We start from the raw sequence: 13,076 nt of genomic DNA on the forward strand, positions 1-13,076 counted from the left end.
TTTTCCCAGCTTCACTGGATGACAAAGGGTTAAAAGAGGTTTTGAGAGCAGTTGGCTGATTTTGTGATGTTCTCCGGGAGTCGGAACAAACAGGAAGCCCGGAAATGAGTGATAATTGTTAAATAAGAGCTCTTAAAACACCTGCTTAGCTCTAACTGCTAACTATTAAACCATTATAGCAAGTTAAAAACAAAATCCCCCAGAGAGATTTCCACCTGCTTTCCCCATCTATTTTCCTTATTTATACAATAAGACATTCAGGAACACCCAGTGGAGCTGGAAGCATGACTCCCTCCATAAGCAAGCACAACCTGGAAGCCCTCTCGCTCAAACACCCTCCCAAGGTGATAGGGACACTTTGCTTTTCAGAGAAATGCACAGTTTTAGTCAACTTGGTTTCACCCAAAGCTTTTTTTGGTTTTCTTTCTCCCCAGATGTGGCTGTCTGTGCTTATTTCCTGGAGCAAATCTGTATAGACATTCACCCTACCTTGTCAGAATTGGTTTTGCAGGAGTAGGCCATTTTGTAAGGCAATTAAAAAAGAAGGAAAGGATTTTCAGATCCAAGCTGGAAAGGCGTGGACCTTCCCTGCCACTAAGCTTGGTAGAAAGGCTTTCTGTGTTGTTAAAGTCAGGAATACTGGCAGAATAACAGCTGCTTAGCTTTTTAAACCCACAAAAGTGAAAACAAAAACAAGAAAAAGCCCACCAAAAACCTAGACAGAAAAAGCAGTCCTTAATAAAAGTATGGCTTGTTGAATAAAGGAGTATGAGCATGACACAAAAATCATGGCCTGTTGGACTGGTGCCATGTTACCTCCACACTCTCTGCTCTCTTTTTAAGGCAGTGACTTTTCTGAGAAGGTTACTCATGGCCTTTGAAAATTGCCTGGCCTTTGATGCATTCCAATGTTGATTCTATTCCATGAAATCCATTATTCTTGAAAGAGAAGGAAAATTCTTTAAGATTTACAGGTCTGTATGTATATTGTTTCCCAAGCTATTAATGAGCCAACTCTGGGAATTAAGAAGAAAGTTATCCTACCAGATTTCAAATAAATAAGGAGATACATAAATAGGAAGCTAAGGGAAAAGGCAGCAATTCATCCACTTTAAAGATTATTTGCAAATCTATTAAAAAATGAACTCATTTGAAACAAATACACTCTCCATACACACAAGGTTGTTTACCACAAGTGAAAGTCAGATTTTTTGTAATTATATTGGTTTTCAATGAAAAAAGAGTTACTATTTAAATTTCCTTTCTTCACTGACAAACAAATTTATGGAAAGACAAAATGGAACAGAAAGCAGCAGATTATTCCAAAAAAATGTAAACAGCTCATCAGAACCTGACCATCAGTAGCACTTACTTCTAAATCACCTTGGTGATGATGAGAATTCAAACTGTTATCCTTTGCCCCTTGTTATGAAATTTAATTATTTAGAACACTTCTAGTTATGTCTAAACTTCCAAGACAGTAATTTTCTAAAAAGTTATAAACTGGTAACTTGTCAGTAACATTACTCAATATCTGACTTAAAAGTTAGAATTTAAAGTAGATTTATTTTTGAAAAGAAAATTAAGTGTGTTACCACAGCAACTTAGAAACAATTTATTAAACATTTGTGCTATTAGCCTAAACAGAACAACTTAAGCTACAACTCCCATCCAAAAACCTGTTGGCCCTGTCAAAGGTCAACATGAGACTAACACATCCAAGACTTACCCTTCCCAGAAACAAAATAACTGAAAGCTTTTCTAGTTTTAGTTTCATATACTTTGTCCCACCCAAAGCAAATTTAAAAAAAAGATAATAGGAGCAGTTCTAATCTACAAATACAGAATAGTATAAAAAGTATAAATGGATTACTATCTGCTTAGCTTCTCCAACAAAATTAGTTTTACTTTAAAATCCCTAATTTTCTCCCATGATTTTGTTTAATCCTTCCCATTAAGAACATCTAAGCAGAAATCAGATTTAAGGAGAAAACACGTGGGACAGAAAGTTCCAAAATCACTGGTCTAAATACACATTCAGTTCCATGTGCCAGCCTGGAAAACCAAACACATCGGTTTGACACTAACAAGTCAGCCCTGGAAAGGCCGGCAATAGCCAAGTGCGGCACTGAGCTGTGCTTCCAGCAGGCTGACACAGGGCAGGAAAGCCTCAGAGACAGACACGGGAGGAATCAAAGCTGTCTGTGAGTGCTCACAGGCTGACAGCTCTCCTTTTGCACAGCACAGGGCACAGCACAGGGCACAGAGCACAGCACAGGGCACAGCACACACACACACAGCACACACAGCACAGGGCACAGAGCACAGCACAGAGCACAGCACACACACACACACAGCACACAGAGCACAGGGCACAGAGCACAGCACACACACAGAGCACAGGGCACAGAGCACAGCACACACACAGAGCACACAGGGCACAGGGCACAGAGCATAGGGCACACAGCACAGGGCACAGAGCACAGCACGCGGCACACAGCACACACACAGCACAGGGCACAGAGCACAGCACGGGGCACACAGCACACACACAGCACACGAAGCACAGCACACCCTGCACAGCTCCTCTCCTTCCCCAGCAGCATCACCACGGCCGGTGCTTCCCCTGCAGCGGCTGCTGTCGGGGAACCGCGGTCAGCAGGGGCAAGCGCAGGGTGGCACGGCCCAAACCTGCTCCAAGGGACCACAGCAAGGGCTGCATGAGACACCAAGCAGACGTCTCACACCACAAAGGACCAAAGCACTGGATTTCATTGATGAATCCCATCAAATGCCCAAGAGCCTGTCCACAGGCACAGACTTGGGGATAACTTGCCCTTCAGTGAGCCAGGTAGGGACCTACATCTCACAGTCAAGGCTTGCTTCTTCTAGAGCTTCTTTTGGCCAACCAAGGTCTTTGCCATCTTCTACAGAGATAGTGCTGCCCATTGGTCTCTACCAACTTCAGCCTAGCTTGTTTATCTATCTGCCTGCACCAGCACTTCCACACGCAGCCTCTGCCTGCTCATGGCTGATGTCCTCCAGCCACCAAGAATGATGCCATGGTGCCAGTCAGCCTCGGCAGCAGCCCCACTGCTCTGTTAAGCCCTGATGCTGGATTGCTGGCAGAAGCTGTAGGGACTGGCACCTGGGGACAGGACACTCCTCACCTCCTTCATGCCCTACGAGACCAACCCAACCCATCCTACCCCCAGTAAGAAACAGTAACATAAGTAACTTGGACAAAACCCCAAAATTAGAAGCCTCACAAAACGAGCCTGGTCAATCTCCTTGAAAGCGGGAGCAGACACACAAGCAAGGCTGAAGCAGATAAAAAATGCCCTTTAATTAAAACTGGCTAACACTTCTATGATATTATCTGACGCTCTGTTCTCTTTTCTGCATTAACTCAAGATTTCATGTGGTAAATCAACCATGACAAACACAAATGTCTGTACTTTCTTTTTGCCACAGCAACTGACATACTTAAATATATATTTGATGCTTTACAGCCACAGCAATATTTCTAAGTTTTGCTGTTCCAGTAGAGCTTTCTCTGGCTTATTATGTAACATTTTTCAACCCAATTTTCATTTCACTGAAGATCTGCCTAGAAAAGGACAAATACTTTTAAAACTGCAGCTTAACTCCTATAAGTCTGGTTATTTCAACAATGTCCACTGAGGCCTGCTCAACTAAAACTCATCTGGGGCCATATAAGCTCTGCTAAATTATATCACCAAACCCAACCCCAACGTACAAACTAAGCAGACACCATAACCCTGTTATGAAAGCCAGCAGCAGTGTGTGTCCATTGGTGAATTATCTCATCTTTACTTGCTACAGTGCTAATTCATCTCAGGAATCAACATGTCCTGTTTGTTTGGGTTTTGTTTATATATGGAACTAAGTTATTCTTCTTCAATCCCTTCCTTACCGTGCTCTGTAATTTTTATATTAACAACTGACTTACTTGGGGAACTTCTCAAAAGACAAGAAAGACGACAGGATGCTTTCGTGTTTGTGATATCAAACATAATTTTCAGCATTGGATTAACACTAAATGAGTAGTTCTCAGATTAATCAAATTAAATCTACTTACAGAAATATCAATATGAATGTGAAAATGAAACCCGCAGTGGAAAGTAAACAGTTCAGAATTATCATGCACTTTCTAACTGCTCTGCATTTCTTTACAAGTTGAAACTGAAGTAATCTCATTTTTGATTAAAAAACTATTACTGCCTTTTTGAAATTGCCAGCCCCATTATGTGAGAATCAGAAGTTTCTTAAGAAGTTTGACTCCACAGAAGAACCTTCAACCAGCAAGTTTAGAAAGCTTGTCTTGTTCATGTCTTAGTGCACATAAAAATTACTTTATTATTTATCCCTCACAACCCTGTGATTAAAAACAGGATGGATTGCTACAGCAAAAAGAATTCCACAGAAGGATGTTATTCTTTAGAAAATTATATAAAAGATGGAAGTACCCTGTGATAATAAAATCCCTGAATATTTCCTACTTTTGTGCTGTATTCATCTCTAAATCTCTGACAGATTTTTGCCATGGATCAGTGCCATCTCCAGAGCTCCCAGCACTTCACTGTGATCTAGTCACATGGCACGGGAAGGTCAAATTAAAAAAACAAAAAAAATCAAAAAACATTGCCTTTCTCAAACAATAATTGCCACTCTTGCAAATAATAATAATTTTCCTTCTGTGCTTCACCAGAAGGAAAAAATGCCCCAGTTGGGCATTCTCAGGGTGACAGGACTGCTTCTTATCAGAAGACAAATCATTCCTGCTTCCATCCACCTCGTTCAAGTCCATCTCATATATCCATGGACACATATGTTGAAAAGATCTAATGTGGAGAAAGTATTTCATTTATAAGTATTTCATTCAAACTCTGACCTAACTTTAACCCCACAAAACATCAGTGATTTTCAAATTATTTCAGCTGCTATTGAATACAGGCAAAAGCTCATGAAATTTTGCAGCAGTACCTACCCCAACGTGGTTCACAGATTGCTCTCCAAGACTATCAGAAATAGAACATGAATTTTGCAAATTGCCAGGCAGGCAATTGGGCAGGGTTAAGCCCACCTTGATAACCAGCATTCAAAGTCCTTATCTCTGCTTTTAGCACTAGTATAGAACAGCATTCCTTTTCCATCCTCCCCCCACTATTATCCCTCTAATTTCCAGTGTTGTACTTATCTTCAGCTGGAAGGGAAAAACTATTCAATCTAGTACTTGTACACAGAGGAGTGGTGTCTTATATTAGTGCCCTGATCTGCTAGGTTTCTGTCACAGTGTGTCCAGTCTGGGTTTAAAGCTGACAGATGTTTGTTAAGGGGATGGAGTTCTACTCAAAACTACCCAACACACCCACTGATAAGAAAACACAGCTCTCACTATCGCGTTAGTGAGTACCCATGGGAAATACTGATGGTCCTATTTCAGATCCTACTTAGCATATGCTGTTCCACAAAACTCAGCCTTATAACATTCTACTTGTCACTTTTACTGGAAGTCTCACAGGAAAGATAAGATACTGCTGTTTGTGAAGGTTAACCTTAAGGTTATCAGGGCCCATGCAGTATAGCTTGATTAAGCCTAAAAGCACTAGTAAAAATACCAGTGAGAGGGTGGCTACTGAGAATAAGAAGAGAGTAAAAGGTACTCAGGTCAGAAGGTTATTTTGCAATGAAAAAGTTAAAGTATGTTTGGTCTACAACCAGTTGAGCAAGGATACAAATCAGGACTGGTGAGATGAAGCAGAAAGCTGCTTGCTGGTGTGCAGGAAGAAATTATTTTAGTTAGGGCAAAGTTTTTAAGAAAGTTAGCTCTCAGTGGGAAGCGATGATACACCTGAAAGCACAGAGCTTCAGGGCTCTTGTGCTCAGAACTTATGAGTCCAAGAAGTTCTGTGGCCACTGGCAGACACAGCTCTCTCAGCATAGTTCAGGGAGATGCAGAAAAGCCATGAAAATCTATTACATGTCTGTGAGATTACATATCTGTCTCCTATTTACATCCTGCAAATTGAAGCAATGCTCAATTTACAGCCCCTACAACTTTTCTTTTCCCAATAGGTACTCAAAAATCAGCCTTTGAATACCTTAAAAAAATTTATTTCCTAGAATTATGACAGTTTACATAGAGTCACAAGTGTTTCATTTCTTCCTGTCCATCCCATCAATATATTTACTGATGTTATGGACCAAATCCTTCCCTTGCTGCTTCATTATTCATAGAAGAGGCAGAGGATGGTCCTTGCCACTTACTTTTGCTGAACTACAAATATTGTGCTGGTTTTGAAATAGGTCCATGGGAGCAATAATAAGGAAAAGGCAGTGGCTGAAAGCTGAAAAATAAGTGGAAGATAAAAGGACCATTATTCCAGAATCAATACCAGTGCTCCCTAAAAGGCGTTCACTGAGGTAATCACATTTGCCGTGCTGGAGCCACAGCAACTGCACGGTGCAGAGTGGTGCTGCCTGCAGGAAGCAGTGGAGGGGTGTGGGGGGAGGCAGCAGGGCAGAAGGGAGTACCCAGGGCCAGTATTATTTGAGTATTATTTGCTCAGCCAAAAGCTACCTACAAAGGATACCACGGCTACTACACAGCTGAAACTCCCTGGCAGAAAGCATTGAAAAGCTACTTTGCAAGCTCACAACCTATGGGACCCTTAACACATTCTGTTTTGGTAAATTCAGCTCTTGCTCTGAATGCTTATGTTTGAAAACACAACTAAAATGAATAATTCTTTGAAGCTGAGACTTCCATAAGCTTCTGCATAATTTTCATTTAATTTAGTTATATTTACAAACTATATTATATTCCCATTAAATACCTCCTAGAAATAAGGACCTGTGAATATACTCATTCATGACACCATGACAGGCATACTAAAAATACTAAGGCAATTTTTTTTTTTTGCAAATTCTGCAGAATTAGACCTTTTTGATAATGTAACAATTTCTCAGCATCACCTGAAATGATAGGAGGATTCAGCTGTTATTATAAGAACTATTGATCCCATCTAATAGAATGCCATATGTACAAACTTGCTGAAATACTTCCAGAAACAACCTTCACAATGTGTCAGAGTGGAATGAAGGGAAAAGAGCTGGCAGGCATTTTCAGCTTTTTCTGTGAGATACAGAAGAACCAAGTCAGACAGGGAGAATTTGGAATATTTTCCCCAAAACAGCTCTAGGCAGCACTATGAAGACTGATGAATGTCTGTGAAGTCTGTAGTTTCTATGGGGATTCTTTGGGTCTGATTCTGAAATGTGGCCCATCCAAGATCCACAGTACATGCACCAGAATAAGAAGAAACTTAATTAAAACCTGCATGTAATTATTTATTGATGCAGAATTATTAGGTACACTTGAAAGTAATCTCAAAAGTACTTGAAAAATAATTTTTTAGAAATAGTTTTGCTCATGTTCATTTTTTACCTTTATATGGACAGCAATTCCACATTAAGAATACCAGACACATTTCAAGAGGTTTTTTTTTTCTTTTTATCAGACATTTATAAGCAAGATTTAAATTCCACTTCTCAAGAACCAAATCAGCAGAAAATCCAGTTTACAGATAGTATTGTAGTTCTGCCATCTTAAATTCATCTGCAAATAACACAAGGGATGAGGATGAAAAGCCTTTTAACTCACCTAGTGTGAAGCCCTGAAAATGGTAAGTTTAGTTACCTTTGATAACACTGTTGAAATTCAGGACCCTCTTTAAAGCTCCAGAAAAACTTTTTAACTTTCAAAACACAAAATGGAACACAGACCACTCTCCTATTTTTGCAGTTGGATTAAAATGAATTCCATTTAATCACATAAAGACAGGTTTCCTCTTTTATTTCAGAATACTTACTGACAGGTGTTGCAGTGTAACAAACTTCAGAAGCCAAGTCCAAAATAACAAGCACACCAACAAACATGCACATGCAAACAATATTTAAAAAGACAGTCCTGGCTTACCAAAGACACTTCAAATCACCTATCAAAAGGAATGCCATTCAAAACACTATAGATTGTGACCAACATATACTCCTTAAAACTCGGGATCAGTATAAATTTTAGACTTAAGAGAAGTGACCCAAGTTTCAGGCTGACTCCCCCAAAATTTCCCTGATGCCAACACTTTGTTCTTGAGGTTCCTGCTAGCTCTGGCTTTTGGAAGTTCTCTTTGCTGATGGACATGTATCCAGCCTTCAATTTGCATTTTTCAGTAGTAATTATTCTCATATCTTGGAAAATATGTTCCATGACCTCACACTGATGGAATATTCTAAGAGTAAAGTAGAAATTTTAGCTGATTACAGGATACATAGGGTGGAGTCAGTTTTTTGCTTGGAGATAGTGAAATTTAAGTAACAAGGCAAAGATTGAAAGTTTCTGGAAACTACAAAGTGAAAAGGAATAATCATTAACAGGGAAATATCATGCTAGCTATAGTATACAGATAATGTTGCTTAAATTTAATTATCCCTAGGCAATCTCAGAAAATTTGTGAGCAGCTCACAAATAAAAGAAGTGTGAGGTCATACATTTCCACTAAAAGGAAATGGAAGAGGAACAGGATTACTATTATTATTTCAGAAGGCAATTATTTATATATATCTCATACTAGCTCTAATATACAGATCTTTGTAATTCCAGAATTTAATGTCATAGTGGAATCTACTCATAGCAAAACCCTTAATACACAAATTTCTTTTCCCTGTATTTCAGTGGAACAAAAATTTTGTGGGCAATGGGCTAACTTGGCAATACACATTCAAAGAAATGTGGAGGAAACTTCAAATGCATTATATTTTACTAAACAACACAAAAACAGAAATACACAAATGTACAGTAAATAGCAGGTTTAAAGTAGCGTAACCTGCTTCCTGTTTTTTCCCCAAAACAATTCAGCACTGACCTGAGATTATTTTTCTCTCTTTTCTCCCAGTTACAACAGCTATCCTCCAGCCCACAAAACTTCCTGGATCAAAAGACAATAACTGAAGATTTTCCTGGTAGTTGTACTACAATTGCATCTCCATGCAGGAATCTAAGTACAGACTTCTCTATGGTTTACTAATTATTGCCAAGAGATAAATTTTCAGCCATCCTTAGAAGTTCCTCTCCTGTAATAAAAGAGTAGTGTTCTCTGTTGTACTATTTCTGCATCCCAGGTGTTCTGCTGGAGTCATTCCTTGGCACACAGCATGGCTCTCGAGCTCCTTTACAGAGATGATTCCAGCAGACCAGGACATCTTTTAATTTAGATTTTTTACCTCTCACTTTCAGGTTCATCAGTGAAAATCCACTTACATGACAAGTGGAAGGTAGCCCCTGTGATAGACTAAAGTGTTCATTCAACCCATGGACCCTGCCAAAAGAAAATATATGGGCAATGTGACACATGTAGCAGCAGGAGCACCAATGCCTTGGTGGACTCGTACAGAAATCACAGTGAAAGGCAGAGGAATTCAATGCCTCCCACATTTCCTTCTGAAATCGAACATTCCAGTGTCAGCAAGCACAAGCAAGCAAGGTGATAGATGTTGGTAAAGGCTGTGTGTATCATCCAGGCCAGATAACAGAGCTGACAATTTGCAGCAGAGCTGGTTGGTGCTCCCTTCTGCTCCAGACAACAGCCACGAGGTACCATTTAAAGGAACTATTCAGATGACAGAACAAGGTCCTGAGAAATTAACATTGCATAGGAAATGTGCCTATAATTAAATATCAAATAGGATGTACCATAAAATACACGAAGTGCAATATAATTAGCCATTCCAAAGCTGCAGTAATTGGTCCCTGTTTATATGATTTATTTCTAGATCTTGCCTCTCACATTGTTATTCAGATCATTCGGTTGCTGTCTTAAGTATCTAATGTGTGCCCTTGCAGACATACAAGGAGCAGCAAGAGGATAACTCTATATGAATAGTAATGAGCTATGGAGCAATAATCAGGGAAGACAAATTTCCAGAAGGAAGAGGGAGGGAGGATCTTTAAATAGCTAATATACCTGGAAATACATGCTCAGAAATCAAGGTCTTGGTTTTTCAAGCCATAAAATAAGGTAATTAAAGGGGCAACGCAATCCTATTTCGCCCTTGAATCAAAAAATGGAACTTTGGGGTAAAGAAAAACCACACTACCAACAAACAAATGTCCTTCATATCAAATTTCAGTAGCAGATAAGAGGAAATTAGACTATTTGAGTTACAAATGTTCCTAAGTTCTTGATGACACAACATTCATGCTGGGAAAGAGGTTATGAATAGCAAAACCACCCTAGTACCATGCTATTCTCAGGCTTATTGAGAATAGCAATAACAATATTAGATATCCATTAAAATAACTTCAAGCATATTTTTTTGCATATGCAAATTCTCTTAAAAAAAAAAAAGCCAACGAAGCTCAAGTAATGTTAGCAATTTAGCTCTAAAAGCACTGAGTGTAGGATGAATTGGAAAACCTGCAAGAAGATTAAAAGGAAAAGTTGGGCAGATGGTCTCAGCTATATTTTGTTCTCTCTAAATAATGTTCTTTTCCAGGCTATAGAATAACAAGGTAGTAAATTCAGAATACCTGTATCCTCTTCAAGAAAGTAGAGCAAGGAGAGCAGACAGAAATTATTGTTGCTGCAACATATTCATAAATGCTTGCAAATTTCTGGGAAGAATAGCTCCTTAGAAATTCAGAGGGATTTGAAATAGAGATTGAAGAACTACTCCTTTTATCAAGCCATTTCTTCTCTTTCATACAGTTCTAATTAAAAAAAAGGTCTTTTTAAAAGATGCTAACAAAATAAAAATATGGCAAAGTAAATAAAAACATACTTAAGGAAATGCAATCAAAATATTTTTCACATCGAAAAGCAGGAGGAATCAGATAATATAAATAAAAGAAATTTTGAAAAAATTCAAAACACTTTTATCCTTATTTTCCAAATTATATATAATCTGAAAATTCCAAGTGTTTTTGTCAGCTCTCTGTCATAATAATGTATCAACTCTTACTGATTCATTCTAATTATCTTTTATCTTCTTAAAAATTATTTACTTTAACAAAGACCATTGGCTGCTGGCTATTTTTTTCACACTCCTTATCAGCTTTGTTCTTTTCTTCTCTTGGTTGCAGAGAATTGAAATTAAATACATTATTTTAGCATTTAAATATTTGTACTAGGAGAGACACAGAAAGATGAGGAGGTGATGGTTTCTGAAAATATTTCAGAAACATTGCTCTGAGAAGAAAAATCTGTTTCAAGCAGTAGTAATACTTCTGAAATATAAACCAATGTGATCACCCAGACTAAAGCACATCATCATCAATCAAGCCTGGATGACAATTGACAGTAAACAAGCTACAGCCTTCACAAACTTTGTCCAGCAGAAGTTACAGTCAACAAGAAATAAAATAACAGGACACACTGGGAAAGTTACCCAAAGAAACAATATGAAGGGTCTAGGGTCATTATGAAAAGACACAGAGCCTGTGAGAAGGCTTAAGGTTACAGAGTTTAACCAGAGATTTTGAAGGTGCAAGAGGGACTTTATGTGGAGAAGGGGAGTGCTTTGCTGAACCAGGAGTTTCATTCCCAGCTACAAGACATCCTGATTCTGCAGGTCTAGAGAAACAAATGGAAAATGATGGACACCTGAACCCTGAATGCCACCTAAACAGATTAAGCCAAAGGTTGATGACCACAGTTTTCAGTAGTATCCAGTACTGAGGTAGCCATTTACTTTCTCTACTTCTCCACCTGTACGCCAGCCTTCCCCTTATTACTCCTCTCTTACAAAGATTATGGATACCAGATCTTAGTCCAAATTTTCTCTTAGTTTTACCTTTTGCACAGTACAAGTAAAAGGTGAACAGTACTCTCACTATAACAAACATGGACCTATAATAAATATCTTCCAATTCCTTTGAAGTCCTGTTCCAAATTAAGGAAGGAAACATCGCACAGTGCTTCTTATGAGCAGGTAGGATCCCAGACATTGATCCCAAGGCAACTCAGAACTTACAAATTTTCCCCATCCACAACCCCAGTCTTCCCAAATTATGCAATGCATGCCTCACCCAATTACAAACAGCAAGACATGGCATCAGCAGTGATGCAGCACTGAATGCAGAACCAGCATTTCAATACTAATTGCCATTGATGAAACACAGACTGATATCCTCAAGCTAAGAAAGATTATTAAGAGGCAAGAGTATTGAGTCTGATGAAAACACATGCATTGGCCTCTTTTCTGAAAGGCAGGTAACAATTTACTTGATGAGAGATTGAATTCAGTTCATTAGTGGAGGACTGGGGAAAATGGAAAGAGAAGAAAGAGTTATAACAGTGACACTGTCATAACTATCACTCTGCTAAATGGTTCTGTCCTTTACAAGCAGAATGAGGTAGACCTGTGTTAGTGATTTCTCTTTTAGCACTTTGATTCAAAACCACCGAGATTTGGCATGAGAATTAACTAAAACCATCACTAAAATGTACTTAGAACTAATGCTTAGGTTCTTAGGACCCTGCATTGCTAAGCTGCAGACTGATGACTAAAGCAGGGAGATTAATTAAACGTTATGATTAAATCCACAAAAAAAGCCTGCTACTTAGCCAATTCTAGCCAGCTGCAGTTGCAGAAGAAAAAGTGTAACAAGGCAGCAAAAGCTGAATATAGTGTTACAAAGGAACAAAAATTTAATTTAATGAGGTGTCATCCTATCTCCATCTCTACAAACCCCTAGCGGGCCTTGATCTGACACAAAGAAGGGAAAAGGGGAGAAAAAACCATTCTGCAAATAACTTTTTCCCAAAGCTTCAGCCAATTCCTACATCCTGCTCTGTTTCACTGAACATTTTCAATATGATTTTGCATATATATACTAGAACACTTTCAATGTATGTTTTGCACAAAGGCTTGAAAAACATATATTTTTCTGATAGTCTTTACGGGTGTTAGAAAATTGGCACATACAAAGGCTTAAATTCAATTACATGTTGCAGAGGCACTGAAAAAGTAACATTACCCAGACAGACCATAGCATA

General features: G+C 38.7%; 1 protein-coding gene across 3 annotated transcripts in view; it reads right to left on the bottom strand.

The window, feature by feature from the left end:
• PRKCE (protein kinase C epsilon) overlaps positions 1-13,076 on the bottom strand; it is a 283,489-nt gene that overhangs the window by 208,076 nt on the left and 62,337 nt on the right. The gene's annotated exons all lie outside the window — the stretch shown is intronic.

This window comes from Lonchura striata, chromosome 3, assembly GCF_050655825.1.
Source record: "Lonchura striata isolate lonStrDom1 chromosome 3, ASM5065582v1, whole genome shotgun sequence".
In the NCBI taxonomy this organism is placed as follows: domain Eukaryota; kingdom Metazoa; phylum Chordata; class Aves; order Passeriformes; family Estrildidae; genus Lonchura; species Lonchura striata.